At 43.2% G+C, this 16,672-nt stretch overlaps 1 protein-coding gene across 1 annotated transcript in view; it reads left to right on the top strand.

Moving 5' to 3' along the window:
- Positions 1-11,429: 11,429 nt before the first annotated feature.
- The window catches only part of SNRK (SNF related kinase), a 39,821-nt gene continuing 34,578 nt past the window's right edge, over positions 11,430-16,672 (top strand). The window contains exon 1 of the mRNA XM_030969885.1: positions 11,430-11,736. The gene's annotated coding sequence lies outside the window, so the exon portion shown is untranslated. The remainder of the gene's footprint in view (positions 11,737-16,672) is intronic.

Raw genomic sequence — 16,672 nt, 5'->3', positions numbered from 1 at the left:
GAGAAGGTAGAAATACATTAAATATGAATGATAAGAAAGAGTAATAAGAATGGAAAACGATAAGGCTGTGTATTTCTTTACATGAGACAAAAGTGATGGAGAATGTTTCTGGACTGGTAAAAGGAGAGAAGTTCTTTTCAAACAAAATTGTATCTGACCATGTAACTCTGTCCACTACCTCTTAATGGAGATAGAATATATCATATGAGTGTCGACAAACTTTTACAAACTTTACACATCACTGATTACAAATGAAAATGTAATGCTGCCTACACATGTTCTGGCTCTTATCTCTCCTCTAGGGGAACGCATTCAATCCTCAGCCTGCCATGGAAAATGTAGCATTCAGACATCTGTGACCAGTATGTGTAAAGAAGAGAAGATAAGGTGCATATCAAGCCTACATCTGTGACAGGGGTCTCAGAGTCTCTAGAGATAGATGAATGAGCACATATGAAGACTGACTGAAAAAGCTCCTAATTAAACCTTTGCTTTCCCCAGAAGCATTTGCTTTCTATGAAGCATTTTCTGTTTTGAAAGAAAAGCTCACTGAAAAGATTTTGGTCAATATCCTCAATATCCAGTGCTTACACACACACACACACACACACCCTCCTTTTGAGAAATAAATAGCCTACTCTTGAGCAAAGATACTTTGTGTGCTTTAAAGACTCCTGGAGAAAGTTCAGCCTGCTCGCCTACTGTGCAAGGTACGAGGTAAGCTGCTAATGGTTGCAGGATGACACTGGATATTTGGGCTGTGAGACAGATTTGGATCTTTGAAGAATAACTGCTTCTTGAGCAACAGGAGACAAATAAATCAGAACAAAGCCACAGGTAAGATGCTTGGATGAACAGTGGCCTGCCAGTCAGAGCCGGTCATTAGCCCACAATGGCAGTGTAGGTGAGATGAATAAGGTAGAGCTTCAACTTCAAACTTCTACACAAGGCTCTTGAGTTTTACAGCTAGAACTACAACACCTTTGTATGGTCAGCAATTCATCTTACTGCTTTAAAAATTTAAGAATAAAAAATGCAAATGCACCTTTCATGTGTTGATTACTTAGGGATGTACAAAACCATGAGCAGTGGCAGGAATGAAATATCTCCTCTGAACACCACAGGGGGACACAGGCGAGGTTCCCTAGGAAACCAGAGATGCACTGCAAAGCATGTGCAAGTTTGGCCAGCTGACAGTCACCCAGTTGTGCTCTGAACATCACTGCTAGAAGGTATCTGATTCAACTCTGGAGTGTAGTCAGAAGGACTAATTGTGGAAAGCCTAGAGGAGGTCAGGATAGATTTATTCCTGGTTGCATAAATATTCAGACCTCTAAAAGAAAGAAAAGGCTGATTGCTAGCTATCCAAAATGAGGGGGAGAGAAGGGTGAATAACACCTTCAATTAATCTAAAAATTGATCTTAGTCCCAGACTCTGCTGGCCTAAATTCCACCTAAATCCTTGTGCCTACTGTTTTCTATTGGCTGGGACCCCAAAGGCTTCAGAATAATTATTCCAGAAATGTGAGTAAGGCTTACATCCCAGAGCAGCCACTGCTCAACACTAAGTACTCAGATTTATGTGGAATCTAGTCCTGGCAAAACTGGGATTTGATGAGGATTCGATGTACCTCCAAGGTGCTTATGAGGGAAGATGCCTGCACACCCAATGCTTGACCTTGCCTCTTCCAACTTCTAGACAAAATATCAATTTAGCATCTCTTGGGAAGTACAGTATAGCACCTCTCCTAAGTTTTGTTCTCTTTCTGCATCCCAGCACCTCCAAGCCCTCATTGGGTTTGCTCAGAAGAGAGTTAAGGCCATGTGTACAGGTGACCCTCAGGGGGAATGTGAAGAGAAGACAAAAAGCAAAAAACTTTCGCCCTCCTTGGCCAGATGATTCCTAATGCTTTGCAGATCCTTTGTCTCTTACTACCAGAAGACCTTTTTACAAGGGCAGAACAGTGGAGTTTCTCATACTGCTATGGAAGTCATGACATGACTGAATTCCTTTCCAGTTGGATTTCTCTGACTCCCTTAGCCCCTGTATCTACCAAAGGCTGGAAAGCAATCACAGAGATTTCCAAATCAGCGAGTCCTTCCCAATGATTTGTGGATCAAATATCCTTAATGTCAGATATTTGAGGATTGGGATGTTTGGAGCGGAAAGGGTCTGCCACACATGAACATTCTTACAAAGCTTTCCACGGATTGAAGGAGCACTGTTGTTCCCCAGCTCCCCTGCCCTGGTGTGAGCTAGAGCAGACAGGTGTGGCTGTAACTCCAGCACGAGTAATAAATACATTTAGCAGCCAGATTAGCATAATTGCTTGCCTAGTCAGCTAGCATGCAAAGTGCACAAACAAGTATCATAACAGTTTTATTACATGTACATGCTTGCGTTTCCTTGAGACGTGATAAAACAAACAGATCAGTAATTTTAGAACAAGCAGTCAAAAACAACCTAAAAAATGCAATGAGTAATTTAAAACAAATGTTAAGAAAATTGTGGCTTTAAGAAATCTTCTCCAAGCTCTGCCCCAGTTATACTGTATCAATGTGAATGATATGATGACAAAATGTATTGCTGGTCACAAAAACTTACATTTAGGTAGCTTTTTGTTCCATTATGAAATATGTTTTGTTTTGTTCCATTATGAAATATAGTTCACTGCAGTCATTTATACTCTTCAGTGTGAAAGGTATGATTCGATCTGGAAATATTTTGAATGGGTGATTGCTTGAGAAATGCTCCCACCCTTTTCTTTGTTCAAACAGCAGATAAGGAAAGTGCCTCTTATTTCTCAAGTAGAATATTTAGTTCTTGCTGGTAATACTGCACAGTGCCTTTTGAGGAGCTTGAATATCAGTGATTTATAACTGTTCTGAATACATTTCTAACAACACACTATAATTTCACAAGTATTACATGAGCTAGCTAACAAGTTTGCTAGTCAAAACAAATAAGTTAAACATCTTTGGGGTTACACCAAGATGCACTCAGTTGTTAAATGAAGTAAAATCAGCTGTTGGAGTTTGTTCCTTTTACAAATGGCCTATTGTGTGTGTTTCAGGAACAGTGGGAGCAGTGAGCAAGACATGAATGGAGTAGTCTGTCAAATCCTCTGTTTGATTTATAATAATGGGGTTGCATTGACATGAGAATAAAATACAGCAAAGCATATGTTCACTATGAGTAATACAGACTCATTTATATATTACATGAGTATTAAATAAATAGTCTTGATGATTTTCTAAAGTAGTCCTACAATGAATGTGGTTATAATGCCATGGGACAAATTCTGCTTCACAGGCAGTGATCAAACAGAAAAAATATTAACCCTGGGTTTTCTTTCTCCTTCTGTTTCCCGTCCTTATACTGGTGGAGGGAGTTGAAACACCGTACGTTTTCCTGTTGTGGGTCTAAAGGAAAGCTAATCCTGGTCTTCCTCTTGAACAGAGAACAAGAACAACAGTGGCTTCATGACATAACTTGCTCAGTTTCAGTCCTCAAAGAATCTGGTCCCTTAAATTCTCAGTCAGATGTAGGCAGGAAAGGGCTGGGTAGGACTTCAAGAGAACATTGACACAGTTTCAGAGATCTCAGTGACAAATCCAACTCAGCTATAAAACAGTTACTGTGGGAACCCAGAGAAATACATGCATCTATCATGAAGACTGGCAACGCTTCCACATGAATGTTCTAATTAGGAATCATGACATCCTATTTCTTTTTTTAATACCCTAGTCGTAAATGGACAACAAATGTTATTTACCAGTGATTGAGCAGCAGAATGTCATTGTTTAAACATGGAAATGGAATTTCAAGTTCTGCATTTAATTATGTTTGGGGTTGCTTTTCATTTGGAGCTAGACCTGAAGATTTTTAAAAATGTGGTCCAATATTGTTTCTCTTTGTAAAATGGGTAATGAAGATATCCAAGCTGCCTTTAACAGCATGAAAATTGTCTAAAACACAGTAAATCTCCTAGTTGTTCAAATAATCATGCATTGTATGGGCATGGTTATTATTTTGTGTTGTGGTTCTAACCACTCCATTATGTGACAGCTCTTACAAACCAGAAGTTTCTGAAGTCTCATTTCTATTCCTTTTCTTTCCTTTTTTTTCAGTGAAAATGGCTCTTTATTTATCTCTCCCAGAGACCTCAATTTGTGCACCGATTCAGTGTCAGAAGCAAAGTCATTATAAGAAAACTGTTTGGGTTTTTTTTTCATTTCCAGCCTGAATTGAGAAGTTCTAAACATTTGCCAGAAACTTTGCAAATCAGAAATCTGATAAATTAAACACACAGCATTCTTCTCAGACCACCTAGAGTAAAGGAAGACTAAGAAGAAAAAGGAAGACTGAGCAAAAGTTAAAAAAAACACAAGGAAAATAGGAGTGCTTGCTGAGATCTGAGGCATGGGCCAAAGTGAAGCTGAGGTGTAGGTGGATACAATTTCTCCAGCTCTGGTAGCAAAGACCAGGCCAAGGCTGGAGCTGTGAATTCTCTGGAAATGTAGAGCTTCAGTCTGCTAAACCTGGAAAGCTGCTCTGCCCTTCAGTCTTCATTCCAGGGTGTGAGTTTAACCACACAGCTTTAACCATTGGCCTTTACTGTGCTGGCAGAGGTCATCCTGACTACATTTGTTGAGTGCTGAGAGCAGGAGTGTAAGTATGTAGTATGGCATTCATCAGAATTTAAAAAATAAATCAAATAAAACCCCCTAACACCAAACCCTTTGTTGACATGAATTTTTGAAATGTTTCATTTCAAAATGAAAATGTTGTACTTGTGAAAATGGCAACACTATCCTTTTAGATGAACATCAGTTATTCCAAAGAAACACATTTTGCTGTGTAAAACATTACTACTGCTGCTCCATGACTACAATTGCCCTCAAAGGTGCAATTCTCAAGCTTTCCTTCCAAGAAATTGCTTATTTTTAAATCCATGGCATTACATGGTTGTACAGGTCTTCAGCTACAAGTCTCCACATTGCATCTTGCTATTTCCTACAGGGCAGTTTGATGCAATGAAGTTTACATCAGGGGTATGTACTACTAAGGACCCTTCTGTACGTAATGTGTGTTTGAACATTGCTGAAAGTAAGCAACAATTATAATAGTGCAAAAAGCTTTTAAACATTTGCTTTTTAGGACATGATGGTCCTGTTTCATCCATTAAAGAGCCAGGGTGGAATATAGGTCATATCCTAGCCATTAGCACTTACGCTTCAGTAGCAAACAACTGGGGTTAAGTAATCTGTCACATGATCAGAATTCTAATTTTGATTTTAATGCAATAATTGTATGCTTTTTCCCTGTAGCAGTGCACATATGGCTGCTTTTCTACACTTTCTACTACATTTAGGGTATTCAAGTCCCATACTTCCTAGAGAATTTGAAAGAATTCTTTCTGCCATTCATACCAGTCCTTCCTCATCCCAGGTCAATGCTGCTTTCTTTATTATTCTACCCTGGCAAGGTGATAAGGGGTTTTGGGAATCCAGTTCAGACAAAGTCTTCCCCAGCCAGTGTGACACCTGCACAAGGAAACCTGGCACTTTGTCCCACACAAAAGCCTCCCAACCTTTCCGAGAACAGAGAAGGACAAGGAGTGCTCCTGAGTTAGGCTCCTGACTACTATAAAGAAACATGTTGGCACTAAGGGATTTTTTTTCTACAACTGACTCACTTTTTCCTATGCTGGCTCTTCTAGAAGAGTTACTAGGAATCCCTAAATAACTTGGGCCGAGCCCAAAACCATAAGTGAAAAAGTATGCAAGGCACCAGCCCTAGAACCACTCCTAACTTTACTATGTTTAATTAGTTTATCACTTTTATTAGTTTATCACACTAATGGCATGTCCATAGACTTTGTGCCTCTACCTTTCCTTCCAGACTGACAAATTTTTATCCTTTCAGAATAAGGCATTATGAATCCATGTCGTACCTTACTTCATTCATCATTTCTATGCCTGATGTTCTTTTAATGTCCTGTTCCTTTCTGAGTGAAGCAGGAGCTTTTGAACTGTGTCATCAGCTCACCAGAATGAGATGTGGGACAAAGGTATCCTAGGAAGGGCAAAGTTTCTGCACTGCTTCTGTGCTAGTCAGGACCCACAGAGGCTGCATGCTGGATCTCAGCCTGATATTTTTGTCCTCCTTGCCTAAGTCAACTTGGGCCACATCCCAGTTTTCCTGTCTGTCCAAGGGTCCCCTGTGTCACTGTCCCTGCTATTTGTGTCACCAGGTGAGATTAGTTGCTTTGACTAAAAAGCAAATGAGGTATTAGGGGACACAAAATGTGCTTCCTTCACAGCAGTCAGAAACTCTAATTGTCCTTGGCACCAGTGGGAAACACTTCTCTCCACCCATGGCAGGAAGCACACACCTTCTTCCTCTGCAGCACTAGAGCACCCGTGGCCTTGCTTTGTGTTTCCTCTCTGTAGTACAGGCTGTGCGTGGGTGTTTGTGCCCCTCTTCCTTCCTAGGAGAAGGAAGGAGAAACATTTTGCTCCTGCAGCAGCATTGTAGAGCAACTATGTGGTGGTGGAAAAGCACAGTATTCCAGATGCAGTCTGAGAGCCAAATAGAGGATGGTAATTGCTTCCCCCCTTCTCCTGGCTGTGCTCCAGCTGACACAGCCCAGGGTGCTGTTAGCCTTCATCACTGGCTTGGGCTTACCCCAGCTGTCCCCCAGGACTCCAGGCCCTTCTCTGCAGAGCTGTACCCTGCACAGAGTTAGTCTGTCCCAGATACTGTTTGTCCTGCTTGAATTTCATTAGGTTCTTGTCATACCATTCCTTCAGCCTGAGTCCCTCTGAGTGGCAGCTCTACCCTAGACCATATTGGCTCTCCCACTAATTTGCTGTCATCCACAAACCTGATGAAAGGGCACTCTGTCACCGCCTCTAGGCGTTCCTGCAGATATTAAACAGGTCAGGTCCCAGGATAGATCCCTACAGTACTTGACTTCTTACTGGCCTCCAGAGAGCGTACAGCCCTTTAACTGCTGGCCTCTGTCTCCTATCATCCAGTTTTTTACCCATGTGGTTGTCCATCTATCTAGCCCACAATGTGTTAATTTGGATACAAGACAGTAGACGGTGCCAAAAGCATTGCACCGTCAAGGTACATAACATCCTCTGCTCCTCCTCATCTACAAATCCAGTCATTTTGCTAGAGAAGGCAATTGGATTGGTGAGAAACACTGGCTGTTCCAAATCACCTCCTCCCGTGTCCACAAAAGTGTTCCAAGAGTCCATGGATTTCCACATGGGCTGCAGTGAGGCTGATCAGCTAACAGTTTTCCTCTGGGCTTTTTTTTCAACAGTCATTGGAGAACACTCCAATGGTTGTGGAGACCCCAGTCTCCACTGTCTTTCAAAGACAAAAGCGCAGTCTTGCAGTGAAACCAGACAGCTCCCTCAACAGCTTGGATACAGTTCTGTTGATCCCATGAATGTTTATGGGTCAAATTATCCCATCCAATCCCTGAACTGATTCTCACCCATTGCTGGCAGCTCTCCTCCATGAATTCTAAGCACAGAGATCTTGGAGACCTTGACGATACACCTGAGGCAACAGTGGCTCTGAATGCCACAACCTCATCTGTTTCCATTGCCAGATCATTTCCCCCACTCAGGAACAAAACCACGTTTCCTGTTTTCAATCTTTTACTCTTGAGGTTGTGGCAGAAGCTCTTCTTGCTGCCTTTGGGATCATTTGCAAATCTTAAATACAGCTTTGACCTCAGAAAAGATTGGATTTCTTTGGATATTTCCAGCAGTTTCTGCATCAGCCCAGAAACCTGAGTTACCTCCCCTGATCATGGAAATGTACGGATCTGAATGTCCTCCATAAGCTGCAGTATAAATTGTACTCTTCTATATCTGTCCAAAGGCAGCTGCTTTGTTCTGCTTTGTCAGGGAAACTGTTAATAATTTAATAATGAAAGGGAACTAATGAGGCCTATGGATTTGAGCCTCATGCTCCGATTATCCAGTATCTAATGAAGTGTGAATTTTGACTGAAGCTTTTTCCACCCTGAGGGGAAAAAGCCACTCTCATCCATGCGGATTCTCCTGTGACTAATGAAGGGTGAGCTCACACTGCAGCTTTTGCTATACAGGGAGTACAGGTAAGGCTACTGTTTGCTGCATAGGCCTAGTTTCATGACACTTATGAAAACATGTAATTCTGGAAATACCTACCCCTTTAATTCAGATTTGACCAGTGGGTTTGGGAATTACTAGGGAGAATGGACATACTCACAAAGGCTGGTCTGAGGTCATTATTCAAGTCTCAAGCGTTTTGAAACATCCCAACGTTTTCTTGCACTACTTTGCATTTCAAACACGTCTCATTGGGAAGGTGCAAAATAATTTACATTGAGTATTAGCCTAATTTTTGAAACAGGCGAACCATAATGATTCATCTTTTAAAGAACATATCCCTTCTCAAATCCCGTAGACCAGCAATTTCACACATGTTTATACACTCCAGACTTTTGACAGATGGCTTACACTTTTTGTATCTTATCTAAAACAAGGTTATTTCTAGTGTCAGCCAGTAGGTATTCTGTAAAAACCAATATTATCTACCATTTTCTTCCTGTAGTAGATTATGGATTGGATTTAGCAAGGAGGAATGTCGTCTGGTCTGATTTGGATGCATGTCTGCCATGAGCAATCCCTCAGACAGATGCACGAGGCTGTTGCTGTCACCTTCCCTAGACAAATAAATTCAGGCTGATGACTGACAGGGGAGGTGTGTTTTGCTGTGGCACAGCAATCATGCATTAGCTGTCCTGTTTTATAGCTGACGTGGGCACCAAGGCACGGCACTTTTATTGCAAGGCAAACCAGGCCAGGCCAACCAAAAGCAGCAGGACAGGGCCAACCTCCCCCAGCAACCTCGCTGCAGCTCCTGTGATTTTGCAGGCATGTAGCTATCACACTCGTTATGTTTTCACTGTAAAAAAACCCTCACAAAATCAAAACAAGGCCCTGTGCCACTGAAGACAAAGCCCAGTGTAAGTGACTGTATATGTGACAGGAGATTTACATTACCTTGTCAGGGGGATGGTATTGGTCTCAGCCCAGAAGTGTGTGATGTGATCTAGTGTAAACAGTGATAAAGCTGCCTGAAAACAGGCAATTCCATCCCACTACAGACTGCCAGACTCCTGCCAGTCCCTGCTGTCTCCACTTGAGCACAGTGTGTATTCTTGACCCTCTTCTTGGTCTCATACATACTCATCTACAAAGACTCATCCCATTGAGCAAAAGAGCTGTTGTGTTGCACAAGTGACCCTAACTATAGTATCTCAGAATAGCTATGTTGCAGGTGAGAATTTTCTTTTTTTTTCCCCTGTAAATGTATACTTTTCCACCCACCTGCTTTCCCACATAAGCAAACATACGGAAAAGTTGAGTACACCTGAGTGCAATATCCTGTGTGGCAGTGCAATAGATGATAATGTGATTTCTAGCTGATATAAAAAAGTCCTTTATGCCAAAATATTTTGCTAAGGAAGACTTAGTGGCACTGAACTGAATCATCATTTGGCCTTTGTGAGATGTGCCTTCTTCAACATGCCAATGAAAAACAACTGGAAATACGTAATTATTATTAACTAGAGACAGAATCTAGATTTAAGTTTTACAACACAATAAGCATGAGGCATCACCCGAGCACAGCAGGCTCAGAAATCCAAGTGGTGTGTATCACACACGTGTGCAAACTCAGACTTGAGAAATCAGTGATAATCAGGCAGATGCAGGTGATGGGCTGGTTATTGCAATCTCCTACATCAAATCCATCTCATAAATTCAGCAATCAGTCGTGTTTTATTGGGGCCTGAATGGTGCAAGAGTAGAGAATCAAGCCTGATTGGAGAGCAGAGAATTTAGACCATGGAGTGGTCTAAATTTTGACCAAATAATGAAATTCTCATTCTTGTAGGAGGCAGTGCTCAGACTAAACATATCCTGAAATCTTCATGTATTTTTTACTTTATTTCCCTTTTGAAACCTTAACAATACAGAATCATTATGTCCTTTTTATCTCAGACGATCACACTATTTCAGTTTAGTTATTTCCTGAACTGTATTTTCTGGCTTAGTGTATTCACACAGATTGGTTTCAAGCTAAGAAATTCCAGGTTAATTCAATAGCCTCTGCTGTACATAAGCTATTAACAGAAGAATAATATCTAAATTTTGTAAAAGCATGGGAAAAAATGAAAAGCATTTCTCAAAGATTTTCTTAAAATTAGGCTTAGCTATATAATGAGGTCTTGTATTCTCTCTCCATATATCTTGATTGGCCATTTCTATTTGAAAAGAAAAACCCCAGGGCACTTTTCAGAGTGACACTTTCAAGTCTTTTAATTCCCTGGCTATTAGAAGATTTTCCTTCCTTGATCTTCAATAATGCAAGAGTTTGCTCCAAGAGCAAACTCTTGCATTATTTCTGATGCTCCGAGCAACCGCTTCGCTCATCCCTTCTTAGCACCTACTTAGCCCAAACACTCGAGGTGTTTCCCTCGCCTTCACTACCCGAACAGCCGGGTACATGTGCAGGGAAACTCTGCTCTGCCAGGTGTATGTGTGCAGGGAAACTCTGGAGCCCCTGCCAGGCTCGTTCCTCGCCCTGTTTTCTCCCACTACCTGCCGTGCCATCCTTTCCTCGCACTCTCCCTGCTTCCAGATGCCCCCCACCGTCCATCGCACTCTCACCCTGCCCACCGCAGGGGATTCCAACAGCAGCTGCCTCGCTGCCCTCACACCATCGCTGCCCAGGGCACAAGGGGCACCAAGGCCTGCTCGGGGAGGTAATGGAGTCACCATTCCTGGAAGTGTTTGAGGACAAACTAGACGTGGCACTCAGCACCATGGTCCAGTTAAAAGGGTGGTGTTCGGTCACGGGTTGGACTGGACAGTCTCACAAGTCTAATCCAATCTTATTGATTCTGCGATCGGTGTAGTCTCATTTATACTCTATTACTTCTACCCAGGAATCACAGGCCTGGCCCTTTCACGACTTTAAGCAGCCCTCCAGCCCAGCGTCCCCTCCAGAGGGACAGGGTGCCGCCAACTCGCCGCCACGCAGGTGGCGGACGCACGGGCTTCTTCACCCTCTACCTCCGACCTTCAGCACTTCGCCCTCCGCTCTTTTTCACATGTCTAAGGGGAATTTCTCAGGACCTCCTTGAAACCCAGAGCGGACCGAACCGGGCGGTCCGGCTCCCCTCAGACCCCCCATCCGCTGCCCGGCCCCACCGCCGCCATTGGCCCCCGCCGCGGCTGCGCTCGGCGCTCGGCGCGCGGCCTCCCCTCCCGTCCCCTCCCGTCCCCTCCCGCCGCGCGGCGCAGGCGCGGCTGCGCGCGGGCGAGCGTTGGCCCCGCCCCGCCCCTCGCGGCCCCGCGCGAGCCGCGGCCGTTGTTGTCAGTCGCGGCTCGGAGGCGCAGCGGGAGCGGCCGCAGCGCCGGGTCCCGTCCGAGCGCAGCGCGGGCGAGGGGCGCCACCCGCCGCAGCCCCGCCGGCCTTCCCCGCTGGGCTCTTGGACCCTTTCCGTCTTCTCCTCTGTCCCTCCTTCCCTCCCCGCCGAGCTCCCCGTCCCCGCCGCCGCTCCCGAGGGCAGTCGCAGCGGGTGCTGCCCATGCAGGGGGCGGCGCGGGGCGCGGCGCCCCGAGGAGACGCCGCCGCTGCCGCCGCTGCGGGCAGTAAGTTGCCGGCGGGGTTGGGCCGCGTTCGGCTCGGGCTGGGCCGGTGGGGTGTGGTGGGTTCCTTCCTCCCCCTCCCGGAGCCGGCCGAGCCCAATGGCGGCCTCGGCCCAGGGGGAGGAGGAGGCGGTGAGGGGACGTTTCCCGGCCGCCACCGAAGGTCGGTGTGTCGATGCCGGCGGGGCTGGAGGGGAGGGCTCGGGGAAGGGAGCGGAGAAGCGGTTGTTTCTGCAGGCACGGCGCCCTCCCGGGATGCGGGTGTTCATGCGGGATCGGCGGGTCCCGGAATGCGGGTGTTCCTGCGGGGACAGCGGGCTCCCCGGACGCGGGTGTTCCTGCGGGGACAGCGGGCTCCCAGGATGCAGGTGTTCCTGCAGGGACGGCGGGCTGCCGGGAGCCTGCCGTGCCCTCGGCGCGGCGGAGTGTCCGTGCGGCACGGCCCCGTGTGACCGCGGTGACACCCGGCCCCGCGCGTGTGACCGGGGTGACACCGGTCCCTCCGCCACTCCCCCGCTGCTGCTGCTGCCCGCGCCGGCTCCGCCGCCAGTGCTCTGTTGCCGGGAAGGGGAGAATAAAATAAACAAGCAAGGCGAGAGCCCCGCGGTCCGGCCGCGGGTGCGTTTTAGGGGAATGACAGTGCATCTCGCCCCTCGGAATCCGGTGCGTAGCCAACAGGTTTGCCTTGGTCTCCTTGTGCCCAGGGCTGGAGCGTGCCCCTCCTGACAGGCTGGAAGTATCCCTCGTTCTTTGTCAGTACGTGCCGTGCTGCTGTCAGCACACTTACTACGTTCAATTCACTGCCTAGAGATTAGTATAGAAATTAGTAGAATAACTAGCAAGGTCCTGCACAGAGGTCTTTGTGCTTATTGTCAGGTAAGTTTTGCACCCAGATGCTTAAATTAGTGGAAGATGACTTTTAAAAATAGTTGATGTGCAGTCGTGGTAATAGTTGAAGGGCAGATACATGTGGTTGGTATTATTTGTTTTGGTTTGGGTTTTATTTATTTATTTATTTATTTATTTATTTATTTATTTATTTATTTTAGTGAGTAGGGCTTTACTCAGTAGACTGAGTAAAGTGTTGGAGATCATCCACTAGGGCAAAACCCCCTATATTGGCCAGAGGATGGTTGGTGACAAAAGTGACCTATTTTCAGGTTGGATATTTTTATTGGTAGGAGATGCTAGTATACCTGTGAAGGAGAAACCTTTATGTGGGATACACGCTTTGGGTTTTTGCTTATTCACAGATAGTTTCTTATTGATCATCTCACTTCCAAGAGCTTGTTATGAGCAGATGAGGGCAAAGCAGTTGTTTCTTTGGTGGTACCATTACAGTTCCTGGAGCAGCTGAAGCGTATTGTATGATTTTCAGCCATCTAGCATGAATGAAGTGCATGCAAATATGCTTACGCCTGCCCTCTGTAGTGCAGTTGCTACTTAGTCATATCTGCTGCTTTTTTGGAGTTGTTTATTATGGATATATTTGGATCTTCAGGCTCTGGGGAAGGACCAGTTGAACGAATCTCTGCAAAGTGAAATCTGTATAGAAGTGTTTACAAGCAAATGTTTATTGTGTTGCAGTTAAACATTTCTTTCAAGGCATGCGCCATTAGGAACTGGGTTAAGGAATCCTGGGACTTTTTTGGCAGATATATCACAGAAAGTGGGAAATTGGCTCGTGGGTGTTTTTGTACTATTGCTGATCCTTCAAAGGAATCTGAAACAAATAAGAACTAACAATCATTGCCAAACAGTGCAATCAAATTTTACCTTGTGGAACATGTCAAAATGTTTACTTAGATTAATGTCTGCCCCTTTGACTTCTAGTGCATACAACAGCCAGATTAGAGGACTTAATGATAAAAACTAAGGAGAAGAAAGTCCCGTCTTGTCTCTTAATTTTCCTGAATATCCTAAATGACCAAAAAAGTGGTAGAAGGATGACGTGTTTTTTTCAAGTGATAGGAAAGGGAAGCTAACCTGACTGCTGGAGCCTGGCCTGGTAGGCAAGGTAGCATCTAAGACAGCACATTCATCTGGCTCTTTTAAGAGGATCTTTATGATCTACACTTGAGGCTTTCATGACAAACAGAGAAAAGGCAGAATGGCATCTTAAATGTACTTACTGTGTTATGGTTTTTGTTGTCATTTTACCCATTGAGAAGCAAGAAAGTTCAGTTTGAGTGCTGGACACCCTACAGGTTACTGCTGTTCTTTGAATCATTGTGCTATGAGAACTGATACTGCCATGTAGTGTGGGTAGTTGCACTGTAATAAATAATCTGCTTCCTGATTATTTTAAAGAAATATCATGTTAAGGGTGTGCATGCTAATATGGTACAGCAGATATTCTTTTACTTGCAGTAGTCATCTTGTGCACTGTTCTGACCAACCTGGTCTCTTCTAACTGTCTTTGAATCATACTTGAATAATTCTTTTGCAGTCTACACCTTCAGTGTATCATTGTCCCTTTTATCCCACTGGGAACTGTAATGCCAAAGTAGCACCTTTGTCTTGCTTGGCCTGCCTTGCTTTCAAGGGCACAGTATCCTGGTGCAGATAGGTTTTTTCCTCACAATGTGTCTCTTATGAAATAATGCACTTCCTTTTTTGGTTTCTCAAAATTTCACTGAAATACTGTAGCTGTAAAACTTACTGGTGAACTTCTGCCCATTCCTACTTAATTGTGTTTATGATTGTGCCTTAAAATAAGAAACCAATGAAACATGGTTCAGATCAGGGATATAGAGCTGAGCTGCAGTTTATGATGAATGTAGTAATATTAAATTCTATAAGCTCTTAACTTTAGTAGCCTCCGAGGTTCTGCCCATCTTCTGTGTCACGTTATTTTCAAGCACTTAACTGAAAGGCTACAGCTGCTATAATAATGTAAAGTACCTGTTGTTTTAATACACATAACAGTATTATGTAAGAGCTTAAGAGGATTTGAAAAAAACGTATATTCCCTTACAACTCTAGGATAACTCACCCTGGCAGAGTTCTAGTACACATAAGTTGATTGAGTCACCAATGTTAAGAACTTAATGAGAAATAATTATACTTGCAAAGTATAAAACAGTGCATGTTCACTTTCTGAAAAGCTGAATCCCTCTGTTACTGTGATCTTCTACAACTGTGATGGGACACAAATGTTACACTGTATTTGACAGCCTGTTTTCTTTCTTTATGTATCATTGTGGGGTTTTCTGCAGCATAAAGTTGCAGAAAAAGGAGTTACTGACTGCTGTCTAGTTACTGACTAGACTTTACTTGAGAGATGATAGCCTAGGCTTTATTATAATCTTAGTTCATGTTAAAGCGTGGCAAATTTCAGGTGTCTGGCTGTTCCTGACTAATTTAGGATGCTATAAATCAGAATAAGGTATTGAAACTGAATAACTGTTGGTTGGAGCCAATCTATTTATCAAGATTTAAGCAGTTTGTATCCTAGATGGAAAACACCAGTCTCATAGTGGCAACTTAAGTCAAATCAGTACTTGAATTTTGTGTTACCAGATTTATTGCTAATCAAATGAAACCATATGATATTTGACCTTGAAGATATTAAGAAATTTAATAGAAATTATTATTATTTGTAATAGGTACTAAGAGTATGCGCACATAGTTGCATCTGAACACTTGTGTTTGTGATGGTGTGTGATGCTTTCACCTCCCTTGATATGGGAAGAAAATAATGTTTGTGGTTCTGAATTTACACAACAAAGATGTAGGTGTTAAAACAGGGCTAACATTGAAATGTTATGCCACACTGAAGTGTTCACTGATTAATGGCAGAATGTTTAGCGCTCCTCTTAATGGTCTTAGCTGCACTGCCTGGCATGACAAAATTATTATTAATAAATAGACATTGGAAAAAGGTGAAACAATTCTGAGAGTTCATGAACATGGAATAGATGAAGAAGCTTCTCTATAAAGGAGTTTAGTTTGGTGGAGAAATCGAGTTATCTGCTTTCTGCAAAGTTCTGCAGTAAGTTTCCTAGATATAAAGATTTAGCGTGCTGTCTAAAAGATGGTGATACTATCATGAATCACCTGATATGCAAAATATTTCTTCATCAGTTCATGTTCCCAGCTATTTTGGGGGAAGAAAAAAAAAGAAAATATGATGGGATTTAGAATATTAAAAATCTTCAAAAAATCTACTTGGATACTGTTTATCAAGTTTGGAAAAGTAGAATTTTGGGCTAGGGAGTCCAACTACCATGAGTTATCTCTGTTGCTTATACAATTATTGACAGAAATACCAGATCTGGATTGCTTAAATGTATGAATGTCTGTAACTAAGATATCCATGCAAATTTTCTGTAGTTGATGAATTTTTTTTCTGTCAGTGGGAACTGCAAAACATGAGATTATCAGCTAAAACTAATTTTTCTATATGTTATGACATCACAGGGTCTGAACAAAGTTTTTTAACTGATTTACAGATACAGAAAGAAATTACTAGCAGATATCACAAAACTTGGAGCAAGTACTTTTAAAGTCATTATCACATACTACTATGCAGAAGATAATTTATGAGATGTGGCTCTTCAGCAAGATCTGGTATTTTTCTATACAATAATACTTAAGGAGCAGCTTCAGAGCTTAAGTGCTGTATTGCTGAAGCCTCTGGTATGTAAACAGGGTAATATCTCTTGCTTTTTTTCTTTAAAAATGAAAGGCCACAGGCTGGCCTTTGAGAGAAGGCATAAGAGGAAAACAGATACAACATGAGATTAATTGCTTTTGGAGCTGTGGCTTGTGTGAGGACTTTAAATGGTGTAAAGCTATTGCTGAGTTCTTGAATCTGTAGGGCAACTTGTATTTGTCTTGTGTAATACCTCGTCTTAGAAATGGAAAGTACCTTGTGAACTGCAGCGATTTATCTGCAAGGTTGTGAAAGTACTTTGGGCTTTTAACATATTTCACA

The sequence above is a fragment of the Camarhynchus parvulus genome, chromosome 2 (assembly GCF_901933205.1).
Source record: "Camarhynchus parvulus chromosome 2, STF_HiC, whole genome shotgun sequence".
Taxonomy (NCBI): Eukaryota; Metazoa; Chordata; class Aves; order Passeriformes; family Thraupidae; genus Camarhynchus; species Camarhynchus parvulus.
Note: the sequence above shows the minus strand (reverse complement) of the source record. Positions and strands in the feature narration are given on the sequence as shown.